This window comes from Arachis hypogaea, chromosome 20 (assembly GCF_003086295.3).
Source record: "Arachis hypogaea cultivar Tifrunner chromosome 20, arahy.Tifrunner.gnm2.J5K5, whole genome shotgun sequence".
Taxonomy (NCBI): Eukaryota; Viridiplantae; Streptophyta; class Magnoliopsida; order Fabales; family Fabaceae; genus Arachis; species Arachis hypogaea.
In genome coordinates, this window is record NC_092055.1 from 121867071 (window position 1) to 121876030 (window position 8960).

Here is an 8960-nt window from a genome sequence, read left to right on the forward strand (position 1 = left end):
TAATTTTTCTTGCTTAAATTTTTTTTGTTTTTAGCCTATTTTTCATTAAAAAAATGTGATTTAGTTAATTTAATTTGTAATATGTTCAGAATGATTTAGCTAAAAATAATTATTTAGTTTTATATGTGTGTTTGTGAGCTCTGATATCTTATTCTTTTATGATGCTATGTATGTAATGTAATTGACTAATTGCATGGTTATCAATTTATGATAAGACTTGAATTTATCAATTTGTTAAATGGGAGACTTAAATTTTTTGAATGGAAAGCTTATTAATTATTGATTTAGTTATGCTGCTGACTATTGATTTTGTGTGCGTTTACTAATTTTGAATTTCTTGAATGAAAAGTTTTGCTACTTTTTGTGTGTTTGCTATGTAGTTCTGCTTTATGTAATTTCATATCTTGAATCTTCTAATGATTCTAGTTCCATTAATGACTGAATAATATCATAAAAATATATCTACATGAGAGAAACTTGAATGACAACAACAAAATATGAGTTAACAATTGTTATTTTTTAGTTAATATGAGAGAGATTTGAATGATAATAGAAAAAGATTATTTTATATTAAAAAATTAGTATAAGACTTGAGATATAAACATGAGAATTTGGTTATAATACTAGTATATTCATTATTTGCTATGTGTGTGATTTTGATAAATTATTTTTGTTATTTGATATATAAATTATGAAATTAAAATGAAACTTTTTTTTAACTATAATTTCTAGTTGGCCATTAAGAAAAAATAATTGAACTTTTATTTTGCACAAATTTAATTTTATACCAATCTAATTGGATTTTATAAGTCATTACAAGTTTAAATAATAACTTGTTAGACACATCCCTGTAGATTGAATTGCTAAGTTGTATTAGTCAATCGCACAATTCTACTCACTCAATTAAATTCATACTTGAAGTTTGCATGTTGCTTTTGCATTGGTTTTATACATGTCACACTTACTGTGCTTGATTATGTTAACTTGACTCTAATTAAGAATAAATAGTTCAATCTATTTCATACTTAAAGTTTTGCATATTGCTTTTGCATTTGATTTATGCATATCATATCTTATTGCTTTGGATGTGAACCATGGAGGCTCCTAGTTTAGTTGAGTTTAATTCTTATGAAATTAATTCAGTGTTGACTGATGCTGTGGATTGAGATTGGTTGGATTTGTGGCAATCGAAAAGGTGTGTATATGTCCAATTTTAGAGGAGGTTATGTCCAATTTTTTCAGAGAATTTTCTTGAATGATTCGTGTAGTATATATGCTGATTAGTGTTAATAATATATTCTCTTTGCAGATATGACGACAGGTAGCAAAGGTAGATCGAGTAGGTCTCGTGGTCGTGGTAGAGGCATGGTTTCCATTGAATTCCCAGAGACTGTTTAGTCATCGTCCTCTACCACGACTATATCCTGTCGACTCCTGTGATGTCATAGGTGGGTCTAGCGGACCAGTAGTTCATCATGGTCCCAAACCTGAACTACATGCCTCCTTCTACTATACCCTTTTACAGATCCAGCGATAGAGCCCGCGGTGGGTGATTCCTCTAGTACCCCCAGCAGGATGCCCTCCACCACCGCCCGTCATCAAGCTAAGAATTTGGCCCGATAGTATGCAAGAGTGAGTACATACTATTTCTTAATCTTAACTTTGTTAATCTTAAGTTTAAGTGTTTCTATGTATTTGTTAATCTTAGGTTTCTTCTCTGATAGGTTTTTACTAAACAACAATTCTTGCATACAGGAGATCTCCGAGGTCATTAAGTCAATGTATGACCACCCATGGTCAAGCTACACGAAGATCTATGCTGACACTACAAGAAAAACGTTGAGTACCATTAAATTTATCGTCGGATTCATCAAATAAACTGTCAGATTTACCAGAGAGCGATGGTTTCGAAAGTCTGCGGTAAGAACCCAATAATGTTGAATTAATTAACTGTATTTGAACTGTATTTTATTTCAAAATAACTAATATTGTTGAATTACTTTATGCAGTTGAAATTCATGTGGGATGCGGAACATAATCTCATGATCAGAAAGATCTACGACCACCGGGTGTAACGATCCAACTTCTAGTACGTCATGATTGTACCAAAATTAAGACGTTACCAACCTACTTTCATTTATTATCTATTTAATATTAAGCCTTTACGCGTTAATTTATCGATGATTTTACTAAAAAGTTAAAACTTTTTCATCAAAACAAATAACACATACTGACATACTTAATATTAATAAGACATTATAGAAATACATACAAAACCAATTACCTTTCTGAATAAAACTTCAACTAACAAGGCGAAGAAAAAGAAATAAATTCTAATAGTAACTCAACTCGCAGCAAACTCTTTCTATGCTTCCACAGCTTTACAATAAGTCTTCACACCTGTAGTTGAAGGGTAGGAAAGAGGGGTAAGGACTTGGGAGTCCTTAGTAGGGTCAAGGTGGATAATTAGGTTCATTTTATTCTTTGTTACACAGTAATCCCACAACAGAATACATACAATCTTCAATAGATAGCCAACAACTAACAACATGACACATACAAACATAATAAATAAAAGAACGCGGAAGTCAATCAATCATATAGCACACACACAATCACAGAATTACACAGCACAGAGATATGCAAAAACAAGCATGATGCATGTCTAGCCCTGCACAGGTCATGAGCTCATATGTTGGTTGTCTACCCGCTCCCGACATTACCTGGGCACAAGTCCCAGATATAGCTTTTCAGATGCATACAGTGTGCATATAAGTCTTATGGTCAGACCGCATACAATGTGACTTTTAAATGTGTTGTAATATGTTTACATCTGAAAAACAGTTTACAATGTGTGAGCATTCCCACTATACATTTGGCTCTAAGGCCTAAACAAGGTTACATCTGCTCTCATGTGGCAGACAATCTTTTAAAGTTTTTTTATCTTTGTCCTCTGCTCTCCTGTGGCAGAGATTCGTTAGATTCTTTTAGTCTTTGCACTCTACTCTCCTGTGGAAGAGTTTCCTTAATCATTTTCTTTTCTTTCTCATCATTCTTTTAATTGCTTACTTTCAACATCACAAACTATCTTGACACTCTTCCCTCATCTTTCCCTAAATATTTTATGAAAAAAAGACCATGAGATTCTTAACTTAGAATTGTCTTTCTAAATCTCTTAGAAAAGATTCTTGTTTTATCCTTCTATTATATCATAAACAAAATAATATCTTTTAAATAAAATAATAAATTATATTGATATAAGTAAGCTAGTATTAATAATAAAGGAGAAATAGTATTCAAAACTTGTTAATTTAAACTTCAAATAATCTTATTACTCAAACTTATTAATTTAAGTTTTTATGAATTATTCTTTAACTCAGAACTTTTGAAATATTTATATTTTTATCCCAACACATTTTTACAAATTACTAAAATATCTTTACATATATTATAATTATCAAAATATCCTTGCATGTTTTATAAAATATCTATTTTGTCCCATAAATTTCTTACTTCTTACCCAAAATATCCCAAAACTTATAAAATTATAAATCTAACTTCAGTTTTTATTAAACTACTATCCCGATCTCAAAAATAAATTTTATTTTCATGATTATACTTTTACCAAGGGACCGAACCCCGTTTCCAAAATTCTTCAAGTTTCTGCTTCATTTTTAAATCCGTTTTCGAGCTTTACGATTATCGATTTTTCATAACTTTTAATTTAATCTCTCGGCCATCAAACCTCATCAATATTTCTAAGTATTTTCACATAAACCAGCCCCAAAATTCACTCAAAACACTTCAATTCTGGGATGAATCCACCAAGGCCGAACCATAATCTCAAAAACAATAATAATTCAACCAAATTCAACATAAAACTCAATCAAACTCAATAATAATCAATCAAACCAACAATCACTTTTCACACTAACATTTAATTGGTGCAAAATTACCACACCTTACCTCCGTACAACAATCACCAAAATGAAACACCAAAGAAGCTTTTTGAACAAAAAATCAAAGAGAACGTCAAAATTGACTATTCCACCTCCGGGCCCCCCACTTGGCCGAACCATGAATGGAAGATCAGCGATACCATTGTTGATTTTTCTTGAACAAAAGTGACATCAACGTAAAGAAGAGAAAGATACGAACACTTTAATCGGATTAGATTTTTTATTGAAATTACGGAACTCAAGAAATCAAGCTCAGAAGTTCAGAGGCGCTATGGTTTCACGTTCTCTCTCTTTGTTCTTTCTTTTCTTTTTCCTTTTGGTCTCGGTGGAGGAAAGTAAAGAAAATGGGATTAGATGATGATTAAGGTGCATGTGTCATTAACGAGGGCTAAGTGTCATGTTCTTGGACTGTTGAATCAGCGATTCAAGTTATAAATATCTTAAGCGGATAATTACGAAAGATAGATATATTAAAACACAAGTAATAATATATATGGAGATAAATATATATGAGTTACTAATATAAATAACATTAGTAACATGATGATCATAAGGATAAAAGATATATGATGAAACACTAGCAAAGTTAAGTTTATCGAAGAGTACCAGTATTTACTCATATCGGCAGATTTTAAACTTAAAATATTAATTACCAAAGTTAAATTATAAAATGTTCATTATTAATAGATTACTAAAATTATAATTTCTATTATGTAAAATATCTTATTATATCTAAATTATATAATAATCTTAATTAATGTAAACACAAGGTATCATAAAAATTGATTTAAATACCTTTAACAAAATAGTTTCTAAAAATAAAAATTTCAATAAAATAAGTCATAAATTATTCATAATTAACAATTCAAAATATAATGTTTAGCAAAATATCAATCACTTAATTTAAATCATATAATTTTTTACCATTCATAAATTATCAAAATTTTAGTTTCAATTATGCAAAAGATCACATTTAATAAAATTATAATAATAATTCTAGTCAATTTATACTTCAATAATCATAAAATTAATTTGATTATATTTAATAAAATAGTTTCCAAATAAATAGTTAAATTTAATAAAATAGGTCATAAATAATTTATAAGAGAAGTTTAAAAAATACGGGTTGTTATACCGGACAGCTAAACGACTTCAGCAGATGATGAGTGATGTTCGTCAGAGGTGCGACCACCTAACAGCCTAGATTCGTCCATCTATTAAGAAGGAACTGGAGGCCCATTTTAGAAATAATGAGGGGTTCAAGCATCACCGTCTGACGAACGTTGCTAACAGGGCTTCGCCGAGGTCGTTGAAGTATACGGGTGGGTCGGCGACATTCATGAAGACGAAGAGCTGACTGGTAAGTAGTTTGGTAATGTTTGTTAGTAGTTAGTTAGTTACTTAAATTAGTTGTTTGTTGATTTATTTTATTAGTTGATTTGAATATGTGTAGTCTAAGTCATTGGATTGTGAGACGACACTAGAGGAGACTTTCAAGTACACCCATACCTTGAAGGCCAACAAAGAGAGATTTGCTGACGAGCGGTCTGTGGCCCATTATGTGAGTTTTAATGAATTATAAGTTTCAAATTTATTTGGTATAAAGTCAATTAAATGTTATCCTAATCACAACATGCGTGACACAGGACAATTACAGGCAGAGATTAGAGGTCGTGACCCAGCAATCTCATCCGCCTAGTGGGAACAATGAAGCTGGCTCTGAGACCTCAGTGGTAGATCCTGATAGGATTTGGCATGAGACTGCCTCTGAACCCCACAAGAATCTCTTTTTTGGGTTTGGGTCGTTCTTCGCTAGTGGCTTCCGCACCTCTGCATTAGCGAATTCCTCTGCCTCTGTCTTTGCCACCAGTCCTGCTAATCTCCAAGAAGTTGTCGACTTGAGGGAGGAGGTGCAGAAGCTGACACAGGAGCTTCACCAACAAGTGAAACAGTCTGAGTAGAAGTACAATAACCTTCTTGAACGTGTGGGAGGAGCTGTTGCCATCAGCTTGGACCTGACGGAGAAGCTAGATCGTTTGCGAGAGTAGATTGAGGTGTACAACCAGTAGATGCGCACTCGAGCCAGCGAAACTGAAGGTAGCTGCTAGTTCCAGCGACAACACTGCTGATGGGGCACTAACATCAGCATCTACTCTGCTGCCTCAGTAGGGAGAAGACAATGGCGACGATGATATTTTAGGAATTTATTTTTTTTGTTTACTTCATTGTATTCTACTTCTGTGATATTTTATTATATTAAGACTATTTATTTTTAATAAAATAATTTATTGATTTATGTTAATTTTGAATTTCTGCTAATAATTTTGTTAACAAGAGTTTTAAGTTGACTACTAATTGTGGCTTAACTTTGACAAAAAAACCACCGTAGGATTTATCGGTGGACAAATTCGATGGTAACTTGGCACCAAAATACAATTATCAGCAACTCAATCTTTACAAATTGATTGAAAAACTGACAGAAAATCCAACGATAATTAGCATCGGACGAAAATAATCCGCCAATAAATGGTTTTCGGCATCATTTATACCTTCAACTGTAAAACCTTACCATACAAAGCATTACGCCTACGTCGTAAATCAAAGGTGGTGAGGTGCCACAACCTCTAAAAACAAAAAATACGTACGTAAACATATATGAAAGATAGTTTAACTAGGAGCCTTGAAGGAAAGGTTAGACAAAACAGAAATAGGAAATTGCATCACACTCGCAAGGCTTTAAGATAGAAGGCTTATATATATTTATATATACAGAGAGATCCAAAACAGAGATACATAATCAAGCTCTAGAATCGACTTGCGAAGCAAAGGCCGGCTAGAATATATATATATATATATATATATATATATATATATATATATATATATATATATATATATATATATATAATCCAAAAACAAAACAAAAGATAAAATACTAATCCTGGTTCTTCAAGTCAACCTCTAAGAAGGACGATGCAAGTTTTAATACAACAGTAGAGAACATACACACACACACACACAGACACACACACACAGACACAGACACACACACACACACACACACACACACACACACACACAGTAGAACTTCGCTTTGGAAAGAGTCTCTAGCATGCTCAGCGTCGTGCCTCGCCTCCTGCATTTAAAAAAAAAACAAATACATATGGAATGAGAACTAGAGGTTCTCAGTATGATAACGGTGTCTAAATAGTTAATATATAAGGCTCCAGGAAGCCGAAGGCAATCCTAAACTTCTACAATCCAGATTAAAGCCTAGAGTTCTCATTAACTAGAAATATGGTAATTCTACCTAAGGATTTTAATCTACCTCTTCAATTTTAGTTCTCTACAAACCTCTGATGAGCGGATATTTTATACACTTTTTGGCATCATTTTCATATAGTTTTCATTATGTTTTATTTAAATTTTATTAAGTTTCTATAAGTTTTACTACAAAATTCATATTTTTGGATTTTACTTTGAGTTTGTGTGTTTTATGGTGATTTCAGGTATTTTTTGGCTGAAATTGAGGAGCTTGTGCAGAAGTCTGATTCAGAGACAGAGAAAGGACTACAGATGCTGTCAGAATCTTACCTCCGTGCACTCGAAGGAGCTTTTCTGGAGTTACAGAGGTCCAAATGGCGCACTCTTAATGGCTATCGAAAACTAACATTTAGGGCTTTCCAGAAATATATAATACTCTATACTTTGCTTTCAAAATAAAGGCCCAAAACTGGCATTCAACGCCAGCCACCAGCCGCATTCCTGGCGTCCAATGCTCACAAGGGGTAGCTGGCGTTCAACGCCTAAAAGGGGGTCCCAAGCCAGCGTTTAACGCCCCTAAGGGGTACTAGCTCGTGAGAGATACTCAAGCTCAGCCCAAACACTCACCAAGTAGGTCCCAGAAATGGATTTTCACACTACAAGACTAGTTTATCTTATTTCTATAATTCTTAGTTAGTAGATTAGTATATATAGAGAAGAGTTCACCCTTGTTAGAGGACTCTTGCCCACTTTTATATTTTCCATTGTATTTTCGAATAGCATGAGTCACTAACCTCCTAAGGTTAAGGTTAGGAGCTCTGCTGAGTTTCATGGATCAATAATATTACTGTTCTAGTTCAATATGTCTGATTCTATTCTCTTATGCATTCTCGTTCTTCATCTCATGAATTGAGGGTGACCCGTGATAATCATCATTGTTCTACATAGGTTCCATGCGAGTCCTGACCTGGATAACATTGAACCAAAGCTAGAGATTGCATTGCGAATTCCAATAGAGTACTTGAGCAACTTTGGATACGTGACTGACGTTAGGGATTTTTCCAGTAAAGAATTTCATAAAAATAGTTGCGTTGTAGATATAGTCTCTAAACCAACAAAAATCCCTTCGTACAAACGTTTTGGTTGTCACAAGTAACAAACCCCTTAAAATTGATAACCGAGTATTTAAACCTCGGGTCGTCTTCTCAAGGAACTGCAGGGAAGTATGTTCTTATTATTGGTTATGGAGATTGTAAATTGGGGTTTCAAGAATGAGGATCAAGTAACTTAATGGCGGGTAAATTAAATGGCAATTAAAATAAATAAATAACTACAAAGCAAACTTTTGGCAAGGTATGAGAAATTGGAAGTCCAGACTTAGTTATTCTTATCAATAACAATGAAAGTTGAATCTTAATTCCACTTAGTCAACCTTTACTAAAGTAAAGGAAAGTCAAGGGACTAATTAGTTTGATCTTCGAATCCTATTTATTTCCTGAGAAAAGGTTGGGATTATTGAAGCTCAGTTCAATTAGCAAAGATAACAGTTATCAATTATGTTGAGATAAGATAACTCCTGAGTTACTGCTTTCTTAACCAAGACCAAAAGAGGAAAAAAGTAAATTTGCTGGAATAAAAATGCCTTCAGATGTAAAGCAACAATAACATAAATTAAAGAAAGCAATCATGAATTGAAATACCTCAAATAACATTTATAAGGGAAATTATAATCTAACA